The sequence below is a fragment of the Megascapheus bottae genome, chromosome 19, assembly GCF_031878675.1.
Source record: "Megascapheus bottae isolate mThoBot1 chromosome 19, mThoBot2.hap1, whole genome shotgun sequence".
Classification (NCBI taxonomy): domain Eukaryota; kingdom Metazoa; phylum Chordata; class Mammalia; order Rodentia; family Geomyidae; genus Megascapheus; species Megascapheus bottae.
The window spans coordinates 39,234,667-39,249,791 of record NC_143527.1 but is presented as its reverse complement, the minus strand read 5'-3'; the positions used below and the strand labels follow the sequence as shown (position 1 = coordinate 39,249,791).

The following is a 15,125-nucleotide window of genomic DNA, read 5'->3' as shown; positions in this document are numbered from 1 at the left end:
AAGCAAATTTAATAAATACCTAAAATTGAGTCTTTGCTGACTGCAAAAAATCTTACCTGGTGAGTTGCATGGCAGGTCTTTAAAATTACATGAAACAATGAATGCCCTTGTGTTCAGTGGAGAAGCTTGATCAGATAACTTCATCACTGTATACAGAAAATGAACAAAAGCAATTCCTTATTATAGGATTTTTAACTCATAAACCAGGGAGTGGATATAAAGCAGAGACTATCCTGTTATTCCTCTGTAAGTCCTTTTGTTTTGAAAAAATATATTGATCCTTCTAGTAGCAAACATGGCTTAGTAGAGTGGGTTTAGTCACAGGTATAAGTGCAGAGTGTGGGTAAGAATATACTTTCCTTTGAATTGCTAAGAACTTTTGCTACTATAATTCTGTTAAATATTTTCCACATCCTCATTGAATTGCATATATTAAGTTCTTTTAAATTTATTTCATGTTTATGTATTGTCAGTATCATACCATGCTTTGTTAGGTCTTTCAATGTTTGGTGTCTCATCTCTTTATTTCTCTTATTTTCCAAATGTTTGATATATTTCTCCATGTCATCTTTTTTTTTTTGCCAGTCCTGGGCTTGGGCTCAGGGCTTGAGCACTGTCCTTGGACTTTCTCTAGGCTAGAGCCCTGCCACTTGAGCCACAACACCACTTTCGGCTTTTTGCTATGTATGTGGTACCGAAGAATAGAACCCGGGTCTTCATGCATGCTAGGAAAGCACTCTACCACTAGGCCAAACTCCCGGCCCTCCATGTTATCTTTTATAAATTATTTTTAAGCATATATATATGTATATATATGTTCTAAGTTCTTGCTGACTGTGTTCAAGGGGACGAGTTTATCCATGCAATGTGGGTATGGCAGTTTGAAGTGAGTTGTTAGCTCTTTTTACTTTACATCTCTGATCTTTGTTTTTTTCTTTTGCCAGTCCTAGGCTTGAGCTCAGGGCCTGAGCACTGTCCTTGGGCTTTCTCTAGGCTAGAGCCCTACCACTTGAGCCACAACACTACTTCTAGATTTTTCTATGTATGTGGTACCGAAGAATAGAACCCGGGTCTTCATGCATGCTAGTCAAGCACTCTTAGCATTAGGCCAAACTCCCCGCCCCACATCTCTGATCTTTTAAACCATAATAAATGACTGTAGTTAGAGAATGCTATGAAATAGAGGAGGAAAGCATACACAACCAGATAAGAGGAATAGCATATATTGGGGCATATGCTACTTTAACCTAAGTTAATGAAATTTCTGGATAAAACACTAGATTACAAATACAAATTGAATGCCTACTAGTGAAATCTACATACTATGTATCTTAGCAACAAGAGACAAATATGATTTACTCTCCTCATGGATTTTTTCTTATTACTAGAAAATTATTATCCGCTTCATTTTTTAAGTTTTAATGTCTGGATAAGGTATTGGGGGGTTACAGTTACATTCCTCAGGTAGTAGGTGCCATTACCAATTCTTCAGCAAATAGAATCTTGATTTTTCAGATGTAGATTAAACCTCAAAAGTTAAGACCATATTTGTGAGTCTAATCAGTGACAGATAGATCATGAAACCAGTGTTTGACCTCAAGCTTTTGTTTCTATACTGAGATTCTCACACATTGATACTCCTTCTTATATTTTTATATTGACTTCATTTTTAAAGTTAGTATATCAAAGTTAGGGTGTGATGTGATCATTCAATATGTATATAGTGTGAGATAATCAAATAGGGTTGGTCAGCATTTCCATCTCCTTAAATCTTTCAGTTTTTTATTGAAATCTACTAATGCTCATTTTTTTGTGGTGCCCAGTGTAAAATTTCAGTACATGTGTATGATGTATAATGATCAGAGCAGGGTAATTGGTGTCTTGATCACCTCAAACATTTACTATTTCCCTGTGTTGGGGACATTTCAAAACCTTTCCACTGGCTGTTTTCACATTGGTTTGGATCTAGTTTTTGAGGCAGCTGGAGTCTAATACACACTTTTGTGCTGATTCTCAGGTAAGCTCAAGTGCAGAGAGATCTTTCTTCAGATATAATTTGAACATTATGAAGTGGTTGTTGAGAAAAGAGGATCTGTTTATAGAACTGTGTGTCAGGACTCCAACAAGGAAGATTGTTAGGAAGGTACATACCCTGAAGTTAGAAAATGGAACTGAATCTAGTCCTGACAGGCACCAGTTGTATGACCTAGAGAACAATGACTTACCTGAATTGCAGTTGTCTAGTAGAAAGATCTGGATTAACAACATGCTGGAAAGTATTCTATATGAAATAGGAACTCTAAACAGGAGCTTACAATACATGAGACAAGGATTTTAGTGAAAAAGGGGCTTAATTCGTGTGATACAGAATTTCATTCAAGCTATATATCTCATTGGTACTTAATCAGACTAAATAAAGGAAAAACTATACGTGGTAGGGAAGGTGATAAATATAGAAACAAAAGCTTGAGGTCGAACACTGGTTTCATGATCTATCTGTCACTGATTAGACCCACAAATATGGTCTTAACTTTTGAGATTTAATCTACTTCATCTGAAAAATCAAGATTCTGTTTGCTGAAGAATTGGTAATGGGCTCTTTCAAGGGTAAATTTACCAAGAAGGTAAAGGATATTCTACCTAAATTCTCACAAACACAGGTGGATGCTAAACTACCACACTGGATTAACTAATTTGCAAGTACACAGGGCTCCAGCAGCATCAAATGTAACAATTACATAGCTGGGTACATATAACAGCTGTTTTTTTAATTGTTGTTGTTGTTGTTGACTAAGAGAATCTTCTACTCTGCTTTATCCCCTGGGATACTATTGTGCTGTAGGTAGGGAAACCCTGAAGTTCTAAACAGAAGAAATACTATTAATTTTTGCAATAAAGCAAAAAAAAAAACCTAAGCAATCCTTATATACTGAGACATGTTTCCAAACTTTTCATGGAGGGGGACTTCTGAAGGTTATATAGCATCAGTCTGGGATACACATTGCCCCGATTTAATGAAATGAGAAGTAGAGTCAAAGTCAAAACAGACCCGAGAAGATATTGCTTTGGTAGGATTTAGAGTATCCAATTCCCATCTATTTGTTCATTTATTATTAACTTCCCCTGCTTCTTAGTTGGTCTCCTGGTGAGATTCACTGGGTAGTTCCAGCATATCTCCTGAAGCTCATATTCATTTTTTTTTGGCTGAGCGCATTTTCATTTCGTTAGTAGCACCTCTTTTGTTGTACACAACCTTAAATAATACCTCCAGTTCTCTTCTGATCTGTTGCACTTTTTAAAAGGAAGAAATATGCTAAAACCAGAGGCTTTGGTGTAGCACAGCATTTATAATTTATGCCAGGGGTCTGCCAGGGAGGCTATCTCTGGGACCAATAGAGTTTAACATTTTTTTTTTCAGAATGAAATCACATTAATGTTTCTTTAGATTTGTATGTGGGACCAATTTGTTTAGATATTTTGAGTGAGGTGATCTTAGTAAATACCCTTCATTTCAAAAACAGCAGAACAAACTTAAAGTGGGAGCATGTGGTTTTGGCTTCCCAGTGGGTGGAGAGAGAGGGGGCTGAACCCTGTGGTTCACCTCCTGATGGGCTTGTGCCAAATCGCAGGGGTGCACTTCAGGTCTGCGGTGCCCAATCGAGAAGGGCCATGCAGAGAGAGCCAACACTCATTTCCCCTCCCTAGACTGTTGTCTCTGGAGGTGCTAGGAATTTATTTTATTTTACAGTCAGAGTGATATACAGAGGGCTTACAGTGGCATATGTAAAGTAGCAAGTACATTTCTTGTCAAACTTGGTTACCTCCATTCATATTCTCCTACCTTTTCTCCTCCCTAATCTCCCACCCCCAAGTTGTAAAGTTTATTTCCAACTTATTGTCCTGTGAGAATCCGTGTTACATTGGTTCATCCTTTGTCTTCACCATTTTGTTGTTCGCTTTCCTTTTTGTACAGAGACTTGGGCTGTGTGTGTGTGTGTGTGTGTGTGTGTGTGTGTGTGTGTGTGACGTGAATGGGGATGTGTTTGCTTTGATTGGTCATTTGCCCCAGGATGGAAAAGGAGAGGAGGGAAGAAACAAACAATTATTGAGCACCTGATCAGAGGAGAACATGGCGATTCCATGCACGAGTTCATGTAATCCTCAGGACAACAGTCTTTACCATATACGTGGAAGGATGTTCCCACAGGGAGAACGAAACACTAGATATTCTATACACACATACTTATGACAAAGTTGACTTATCAGGCACACTAAAAGGTAACTAACAACAAAACAAAACAAACACCACCATGTCCTGTAGTTGAAGTCTTCAAATGTGGTCTCTCTCAAATTCTGAGTACAGGGTTGGACTGCACTCACACTTCGCTGATGTGATGAGATGAGTGTGAGCGAGTGACCTTGGTGTCTGTGTTAGGTACAAACAGGCAAGCATAGCACTGAACATGTGCTGACTAGCAGGTGGGTACAGTAATATAGTAGATACACTGTACAAACACACGATCCATATATGAACAAGATGGAGTGTGCCAGCCTGAGATCTCGTTGCACTACTCATAGTGGTACAGAATTTACAGTTATTTATTTATGGAATTTTAAATTTAATATATTTGCAATTTATTGTAGGAAACCAAAACCAAGGAAAGAAACACCACAGTTAAGGGATTACTACTGACTCCCAGAGTGCCTGAGTAATTTCCTCATAGCACACAGCCAGTACATGGTAATGCTGACTTAGAATATATCCAGATAATCCAGGAACTGCCCTTCTCGAGTCCTGTGACTCCTCACTAGGTCCAACAATAAGAACCAATCTTTCAGAAGTACAGTTCATTCTTCTTTTTCTAAATATTGCCATGGTATGAACATTAAACACAGAGCCTCTCTGATGAATGATCAGGAAGCCTGGGTTCCTGCTTGACTTCATACTTTCCTTCTCTTCTTCTTGGCTTTGTTTCCTTTGATGATCAACTTTGTCACAGGCTACCTTTGCATTGCTTTATAATTGCTTGCATATTTCCCCACATGTGTTGGTTAGCTTACAGAGGAGGCATAATGTCTGGGATCACTATTGTGCTTCCAAAGATATAGCATACAGCTGGCACTCAGAATATCTGAGTAACAGGCACAGTGCTATCTAGGGCTCCAAGGCAGGGTGTAGCAAGTTCCCACTGTTCATTTCAGCAGTTAGCACTCTAGGCAAGCATTCTACCACCCAGCTACAGCCTCAACACATTTTAATTTGTTCCAAATGACAAATGAACAAGACTGATAATTATCATCAACTCCCTCCTATAGGGAATCGACAGAATGCTCACATATAAGTGTTAACAAATGACTTCTTTGCATATTAATTCTTGGTGTATTGATCTGGCTGGCCTTCTAAGTGAATCTAGGCATATAGGTTGAGTTTCTGGGTATAGTTTTTAGGATTCCCGGTGCAGTGGGACACAGTTGCCTTGTCTCCTGAGTTCAAGCAATGGTTTGCATGAAAAACATTTCTGCAGTGAAGAAGATGATGGACTAATGTCCTTCTATGTAACATATCCTCCTCACTGCCCTAGACTGTTGTTTTTTTCCCTTCATGAATCTGTGATGTGCATACTTGTGTCTTCAAGTCTAAGGTTTCCAAGGAGATCCTTTTTTTCTTTTTGGTTCAAATAAAGGCAGTTTAGGTTTACTCTTTGGTAGTTGCAAAATTGTTGGAGCTCTTACAAAAAAGGCATAAAAGGAATAGGAGGACTTAGAAATATTGATTTTCATGTTTCAAAGTGAGTAGTGGGAAAAAGAAAAAGTGAAGCAGAATGGAGGGCTATTGAGGGATTTTATTATATGGCTAATACTTCCAAGCATAGAATTTTCCTTTCCCTCTTGTTCAGTGACCTTCTCTCATGCGTCCTCTCTTGGGATAAATCTTTAAGTCCTTCCAAGTAGTGTGAGATATACATTTTTTCAACCATAGTTTCTGCTAGGCAATTCTGATCTACCATATTGTAACCATAAATAGAACCACTTCTCCTACAGATGGTGACATTCTTGAGGAGATTCTGTTAATCTCCAATCCGAATCCAGAGTCACCATGTATTAGGCAATCAAGCACTTTATGGAACAGTAAGAACAATAACACATTACTAAATATTAAAAACAATAATAGATGGAAAAAGATACTATCTGCTCTAGTCCTTATTTATATTAGTGTTAGTTATGTCCCTTCCATGAACTATTTTTAAAATTTCTAATTTGATGCCAACATTTTCATAAAACAGAAAACTATAAACATAAAGGAATATAAAGTACTATAAAACAAAGTCAGGTTATTATCAAAGTTATTTATTGTTTATTCTAGCGTTCTACAATGATCTCATTGTAAGCATTTTGTGGTCTACAGACCATTATGGGGTAGTGTGGAGTTATTTTCTGAGTTTCCTTATGTACAAGGCAAGGTTTAAAGTGTAGAGGATTCAACAATAAATAAGAAAAACAAATTTCCCTCTCTCAAGGGCCAACTTAGTATTGGGGCAAATAAAAAATAAGCAATTCATGGGACAATATACTTTGAATAATAATTAATGCTGTGAGAAAAAAAGAGGTAGTGAGATAGAGGATTAGGCAGGGGGGTTATTTATCAGCATAGTCAGTGATGCTCTAGGGATATTTGAGTGGAAATCCCACAGTTCTAGACAGAGAAGACAGAAAATGTTGAAGACCCTGAGGAGGAAAAATCTCGGAGCAAAAAAATGAGAGAATACCAACATGACTAGTGGTTAACAAACATGGGAGATGTGGACTCTGAACATCAGACACAGCAGGGTCATGCAAGGATTTGTAGGCAATGGTTGATCATGTGTTTTGATTTTATTAAATGTAGTTATGGATGCTACTGACAGATTTTGGAGTAGAGACGTCTCATGGTCTGACTTACATCAAGAGCAGGTTATTCTAACATCCATGTAGTGAATTGATTTAGATTATCATAGAAGCCCTGTGGGAGAGAGCCAAGGCTTAACTCAGTGGCAGGTGTGAAGATGGTTAAAAATTAGCTGATTCAAGACATATTTTAGAGAGAGAGCTGATTTGACAAGTTGATGGATTACATATTAGATTAAATTCAATGCTTACAAAAATTTTTATGGGGATTAGAAAATACTCAGAACATTATTGAAATGGAAATACCACATGTCAACATACGCATAGGATACCTAACTGGATAGTTTGAGGATGATTTATAGCAATAAGTTGTATTATTTTAATTATTAGCATATGAATTTTAGGCTGAAAAATGGCAAAGATGCAGGCCTTGTTTGTACCAGTGGCTCATACCAGACAGCCTAGTTACTCAAGAGGCTCAGAACTGAAGATAGCAGTTCAAACCCAGTCTAGGGAGGAAAATCTGTGAGATTATTTTAAATTAAGCACAAAACCTAATGTTCAACAAGAAATGTACTCGTCATTTTAGGTATGTAACTGTAACCCCTCTGCACATCACCATGACAATACAATAAAATAGAGCAAAACCTAGATACATAAGGCTATATAGTATGACGCTAAATGAAAGGACCTCTAGGATATAGAAACAAAAGCCATATAATGAGTGATTGTTGTCCTTAATGTACTATGTTATCTCTCATCTCTTTTGCTGTCCCTTGGTTACTCATATTGTTACAGTATTTCACCTTGTTATCTGATATATTGTATATATACGTATTTGGTTATTTGAAATAGAATAGGGAAGGGGGGAAATAAGATGAGGAGTGAGGTGGGGGGAGGGAGATGGACACAAAGACATGAGAAAGGGTATCAATATATGTGAAGTAATGCACCTTCTATCTGGCGAATATAATGTAACCCTTCTATTAATTACAATAAACATATATGAAAAAAATAAAGGAATAAAGGAATAAAATGAATCCAGAAGTAGGGCTGTGGTTCAAGTGGTATAGCACTATCCTTGAGCAAAAAAGCTCAAGGACAGTACCCAGGCCCTGATTTCAAGCCTCAGTCTGGTACAACAAAATAACAACAAAAAATTCAGGCCTATTATATACAAGCTACCATTTACCATGGTTTCTAAGAAAAACCTTTGTTTTCATAGAGAATTTAACATCCTTGGTAAACTGCCTAGAGAACTTTCTTCCATAGAGAACTGTCTTCCTCTGGACCGTGACCTCATTGTTTCTCTGCTTTGACATTTCTGTCAGGAAGTGGCCCATCCAATCTTCATCTTTGGCTGGTATGGCTGCCAGCAGCCCCAGCAGATAAAGCTGGGTTGAGAGGAACCTTGCACAGTGAAACTAGGCATAGGATAAATAATAATTATATAGTACTTATTTATGTTTATGACTGGATATTCTGGCTTTATATCTTGATTCCTATTTTTTTCCAAAACACCTCAGTTTAGGTAACAAGTTAGTTTGCCTTCAATATTGAAAAAAGTGTTATATACAATGAATATTGCTGTATATCTGGTCTCTTGAACAGAGACTTCAGTTTATCGCCAAATTTCTGATAATACTGTCTTCCAGTCATAATAACGTTACTACTTACAGTATGATTCCTTCCTAGTATGATTTTCTAGTATGACTGCATTTTCAGTCTGTAATGATTTTTCTCCTTTACTATTACATTCCATTTTTAATGAATTGTGGCAAATTAATTTGGTTTACATCAAACAGTCCCTTCTGAATTCATGCAAACCTGGTTTGAAGTGAGAGTGCTGTCAATTTTTATAAGCATTTTATTATTCACTTACCATATGTATTCTGTGGTTGGTAAGTGTAAGATTATACATGTATAAAGCTTGTAAATTGTGCACTCAAATTTTTCAATCTGAGCACGAATTTGTGTTTAACACATCAGTTCAGTAGTGAGGTATATCAATATTGGTGTTTGACCAATCAATTGCATAGTGAAATATATCAGTATTTTCTCCTGTGATTTTAGAAGAGTCCATTTCTTCTCAGTAGTCTGATAGATTTGCATTTGTACGCTCGAAATTAACTTTTTAGGTCTCTTAGCAGAGGCAGATAATTTTTGACAATCATTGAGTTGCTTCCTTTTAGTGTCCCATTTCATTTTTGGGGGGGGTCACTTTCTATATCTTTGAACTTCAGTTTGTACATTTAAAATTACTTTTACGTGTTCTGTCTAATATTTCTGGAGGTTTAAAATAGGATAGTTAATTTTTTTGTCTTTCCAGGGCCTAAAGTCGACAGATTTCATTTAGCCTACATGAGCTCACCTAGGGAGAGAGTGTAAAATGAAGACAAACCCAAGGCTGCCTGGATCCACAGGGCACTCCAATATGTAGAGGATGAATGAAAATGAGGTAAACCTGAGCATGTCCTGCCTCTATTCTAATTGCTATATACTCTCTATTCCTCAGAGAGCTCATAAATTCTCCAGGGTGCCAAAAAAACCCCAAATAAAACAGAGGTAATAAAACAGAGGTCAGCCTTCCAGAAGCAGTCATTAATATCTTAAGCAAATACAAAATGTAATAATCAGAACACTGGAAAACATAATGCCTTTGGTGTATGAAAGCAGCCTGGTATTTTCCCCCTTGTTTATTGAGATGTGTCAAAATCATTCTTTCTCTCATCGAGTGTTAAATATAAGGAAAATTTCTCTTGCTGGCATTTTATAAAAGTATGTGATGTCTACTTTTATTTGTTTTCTATTGAGCCCTCTGGCAAAAGACAACATCGTCATTGTTTCTTGTCAATCTTCAAGAGGGAAGGGGGAGAAGGAGAAAGCTTTTGAACTTTTATTCTATCAAAGAAAAAGTAATAAGGAAAGCAACAGAGACAAATAAAAGATGAGCAGCTTTACAAGCTCAACTATGCTTCAGGGGTTAGACAACATGAAAAGATCCATAGGGCAGTGAGATTAAAGGTAAATTCTGAAACTTCCAAAAGATTTTAGAGATCAACCAAAGTTTCTGGGCCAGAAAACAAATTGGCCAGAAAAGTTACGATGTAGCCCCAAATAAATTTATAATTAAGATTAATAATTACATTGTTCCAAGACAGGATTAAAATTTATTTAAGGATGTATACTCTGTAAACTTTGGAAAAGGGGAAAAGACAATTTTAATGATGTTTCTACTGTTTCTAATGGACAACAGAAAGAGATGCATCAGAAAAATGAACTTTTTTTGTAATGGCTGAGTTTTCAGATGGACAACATTCTTTAGTATCTGAAACCCAATTTACATATGATTGCTTTCAATCAAATTATGGAATACAATTTAAACATTTAATTTGGAAGCTAGGCAAATAAAAACTAAGGCTGGAAATCAAAATGTATAATTCTACTTGACTATAATGGATGTAATCCACTATAGATTATCTGTAACAGGGAAATAGTGTTCTGAACTTCCATTTTCCTTAGCTTCATATCTGAAATGGCAATATTTGGGGAATATTTTGCAATATTCTGCAGAAATGAGTCAGGCAACAGTGCCTTATTCCTGTCATCCTAACTACTCAGGATTCTGGGTCTGAGGATCATGATTTGAAGCCAGTCACAGAGCAGGAAAGTCTGTAAGACTCTTCTGTCTAATTAATCACCAAAAGGCCAGAAGTAGAACTGTGGCTGAAGTGGTAGAGTGCTAACTTTGAGTTAAAAAAGCCCAGGCTCTGAGAACAAGTCACACACACACACACACACACACACACACACACACACACACACACACACACAGATTTTGCAGAAAATAAATATCTAAAATTTTGCATTAGTAAGAATGATGGTGGTTTTCCTTATTTATAAATCTTTGATAGCTTAGTATACTTAAAAAAGAATAGTAAACTTTCATTGGTAGAGGAAGAGTTGACTGAATTCAGTCCAAAGAGTATATTCAAATAATAATGGGTGAACAAAGGTCTTATGTTTAGGATTATGTCATTTTCATTTATGACCACATTATCTTATTGGCTTCTTTCCTTGTGATATATACTACTTTGTACTACTTAGATACTTTAATCTATGCCTTTTATTATTATCTAAATGGTAATTTATCTGTATTTCCCTCTTGGACTTTTATGGTTAAATCAAGACCTCTATATGAAAGTACTTGATACATATTTCTATTTCCTACACCATTATTATGTTTCTATTTCCTACACTGTCTAAAACTGAGCCCACCATATGTTCTCTCACATCCATTATCCTACCTTCTGTCAATAAATTATCTCTGTTTGCTCAAATAAAAAATAAAACTCATGTGCCATCGTTAACTTTTCTTTCTTATTCTTGTCCCTCTTTTCAATCAGTTACTAAGTTCAAATAAGTCTGATTGTCATTAACTCTGCCATGTCTTAATTTCTGTTGATTGTGAGTATCCCTGGTTCTGCGGATGGTCCATTCCTGCACCACAACTGCTTTTCCTAACCTGACTTTCTTCAATTCTGCCTTCCCTTTCTCTAGTCTTTTCCATTCAATGATGTTCTGCTATGACTAAGTGATTATGCCACTTCCTCTGTGAAACTTTTCATGTATTTTTTAAGGATCATAAGGTACACAATGAAGTTATTAAAGTATCAGCAAACCATTAATGTATTTTAAAAAAGTATCTGAGACACCTGATAGTGGCAGACACTTTAACAGAGCGTCCAAGGGAAACCTAGAGACAACAAAGTAAAAGTGGATGGGTTGGTTGTAATGAACAGAAATTCTGGTGTCCTGGTTTGTTTTCTGTTAGCAATACAGAGTTCATACATAGTGAGCAGGCATGTTGCTGTGAATGATTATCATGGCAGTCAGGACACATGGGCTTTGTTTTAGGTATGCTATTATGTGAGAAATAAGGCAAGCTGGTTAGGTAAACGTAGTGGCCAACACCTTAAACTTGGACTTCTAGCTTTAAAGAGGAGAAAATATAAATTGCTGTTGGGTAAGTTCCCTCCCCACCACTCTGTGATATTTTATTGTAGCTGCCCTTGTAACTCAACACAGAAATGATCGGATGATGAGTCTAAGACAACAGGATGAGGTTTCATTTGTGTTCAAGGAAATGACAGCCTCTTTGTCAGGGTTTGCCTGATTTGCTGATAAAGCTCCTCCTACTCTGCTTTCCTTGTGATGGTGCTCGTTAGACAGTTACACTCTTGGCAGTATTTTCTTTGGGGGATTAATTTTGATTTGGGGTGAGATAGATCAGTTAAGAACAAGTGCTTCTTGCAGGCTAAAATTAGGATTTCTGCTCACAATGAGATTTCCAACTTATTTTCTTCCCATATTGGTCACCTACCACTCATTTCTAGATGTCTCCTTATTTCAGTTATTACTCTTAAAGCTTGACCTGACTGAAATACTTCAAAACTTTGTGCTTCAAAGACAATCAGTACATTTTCACCTGCAAATATCAACTTTAGCTGTTCCATTCATTTACCCTCTTCAGGCTGTGGAGGACTTTTTCCCTGTAGAGTAGATTCAGGAAGAAATTTTATTAGATTTGATTTTACAAGAGAAAACAGCTCTGTTTGGATTGCAAGGAAGCCAGTAGACTCTGGCTGATTAAAAACCTCTTTTACAGCATGTGGTAGCAAGAATAGAAAATGTAATAAAGCTGAAATCAGAAACATAACTTTCTCCTTGCTTGGTAGTATTACTATAATTTCCCTTCTGTAGGCTGCTTCATTGAAGTATAGATTAATCTACTTTGTATAATGACTGATTCAGGCCAAGATGGCTGATATATCTTCCCAAGTCACAGGTGAAAGTGGGGACATTCAGACCTGCTGTTTGGCATGAATGGGGCCGAGTGCCACGTGGACACTGAGGGCAGTGTCCGTGGTAGCAGAATGATTATCCTCCACAAATGACCACATCCTTAACTTGTAAATTCTACATTCTGGGGCCAGGTGTCCATGTAGGTATGGATGACTTAAGTGGTCTTGAGAAGAAGAGATTTTTGTTGATTTTTGTTGATTAAATAGGTAAAACAGGCATGAGGATTATGCCAAAGTGACACGATGAGACAGATTCAGTTGATCATTTCTGGCTTTGAAGATGAAAGGGGCCACAGCCCAAGGAATCTTAGCAGCCTTTAGCTGGAAAAGGTAAGGAAATGGATTCATAGCTAAAAGAACTTTGGACTGTCAAAGCTTGATTTCAGCTTAGTGAGACTCATTTTGGATCTCTATCTTCAAAAAATTGCAACTTATTACATTTATGTTGGATTAAGCTCCTAATTATATGATAAAGTATAATAGCAGTAAGAGTAAACCTATGTAGTGCCAACTCTCACCATGAAAGAAAATTGTTACATTAGGTCTTTCTGATTGTCTTACAAGAATATGTATTTAAAGAAGATGTCTGATTGTCTTTAAAGAAGATGGTACCTCTCCTAACCCTCAATGTCTGATCTTGAAGCTTCCATCCAAAACTTCACATGGGCTTAGCCTTAGTTCCTATAAACATACCAGTTAAAGACAAAGAGCAAGATACATTATGTTGAGGATGAATACATTTTTATTGTTATTTTCTCACTGGTTTGTTATAGGGGTAAAAAATCTCATCTTTTTAATACAGTTGTATTTCACTTTTGTCAAATATATTATTTTAAAAAGATTTTATTGACACTGATTTTTAGTTCATATTTCAAATGTCATGTTTAACAAACAAGTATTCAAGAAGGGAATCTCTATATGCAATCACTGGCACATTGATTTTAGAACATCATTAAAATTAAGCTGAGGGTTTGTATGTATCAATCTATATAACATTATGCCTATAGAGTATACATCCATCCCATCACAGATTTTTATGTCTATGTAGTTATGTTTATATCTACAGGACCATGTCCATAACCTTGGGTAGCCAAATATTGAGTCATCACTCTTATACTATTTGGATCTAATATCCACATATCAAGGAGACAGTAAGCCTTTTGTTCCTTTGGTCTTGATTTATCTCACGCAATATGATTCGCTCTAGTTTCATCCACTTCCCAGTGAATGCCATTATTTTATCTTGTCTGTTGGCTATGTAGAATTTCATTGATTACATTATTATACATATAGGAATCCATGGAAAATGTGACTCACATTTTAAAGCCAAAAGTATGTTCTGCTTTATAGGAAGATAAGAAAGTAAGAATTTCTAGACATATGTATTTGAAATGTATATACTGGCAACTTAAATTTTTATTATGGTTGTCTGAAATTTTATGTAACGAAGCAGTGATTTGTGAGGTGGTGAACGTTTAAGTGACAAAGGCCAAAGGCCTAAGAAAGTTTTGCAGGTTCATATATGTGTGGAGAATAGTGGCTGGGATCATGTGAATCCAATACTGAGAAAAACATATTGAAACTTACATGGACCTTTCACAGATTATGAATGGGTATTCTATCTTAGATCCAAACCCTTGCTTTCCTTTTAAGGATATTTATGTTTCATTGAAACATAAATTATTCTTCCAAAGCAATTGGTTTATCTTGAACGCACATCAAATTTGTTTGGTTTTTCCATAAACACTGGGAAATGAAATCAGGAGCTCTTTGTGGGTATAGTTAATTTCTTGATACCAGTTGCTAACAGCTAACAAATATTTTATTTCACATGCTAAACATGTAAAATTCTCTTTTGATTTTAAACATGTAAGATTCTCTTTTGATTCAGCTTCCCCCCTCCTTTTTCCAAACTGGAATACCAGGTACCATTTTTAATGTATTGATTTCTCTCTCACATGTCACTGGTTGAAGCATTCTAGCTATCCTCTTATTGACAATCTTTAGCCCAGAATTTCTGTAGTCTCTGGGTATTTAGTGCTATGGCATTAGCTATTTTTGGATTCCATGTCTTTTTTCTTGATGAGGACTTTTTAGGTAGTTAAGAGTGGAATAGGGAATGGGATTGGAGATATGGATGCACACAAAAAGTCTTGATGTAGCAGTGGAGATTCAGGCCCAAAATGTTCATCTTTTTATATCAATGAGCATATATGTGTGTGTGTGTGTGTGTGAGAGAGAGAGAGAGAGAGAAGAGAGAGAGAGAGAGAGAGAGAGAGAGAGAGAGAGAGAGAGAGAGAGAGAGAGAGAGAGAGGGAGAGGGAGAGGGAGAGATTGAGAGAGATTGTTATTCAGGGAGTTTTCCTTGATGCTTAG

The 15,125-nt window shown here is 36.5% G+C and overlaps 1 protein-coding gene across 1 annotated transcript in view; it reads left to right on the top strand.

Annotated features, from left to right (window-relative positions):
- Window positions 1-9,261, top strand: part of Mettl4 (methyltransferase 4, N6-adenosine) — a 206,795-nt gene extending 197,534 nt beyond the window's left edge. Inside the window, exon 10 of the mRNA XM_090353372.1 lies at window positions 9,215-9,261. The gene's annotated coding sequence lies outside the window, so the exon portion shown is untranslated. The remainder of the gene's footprint in view (window positions 1-9,214) is intronic.
- Window positions 9,262-15,125: the final 5,864 nt, after the last annotated feature.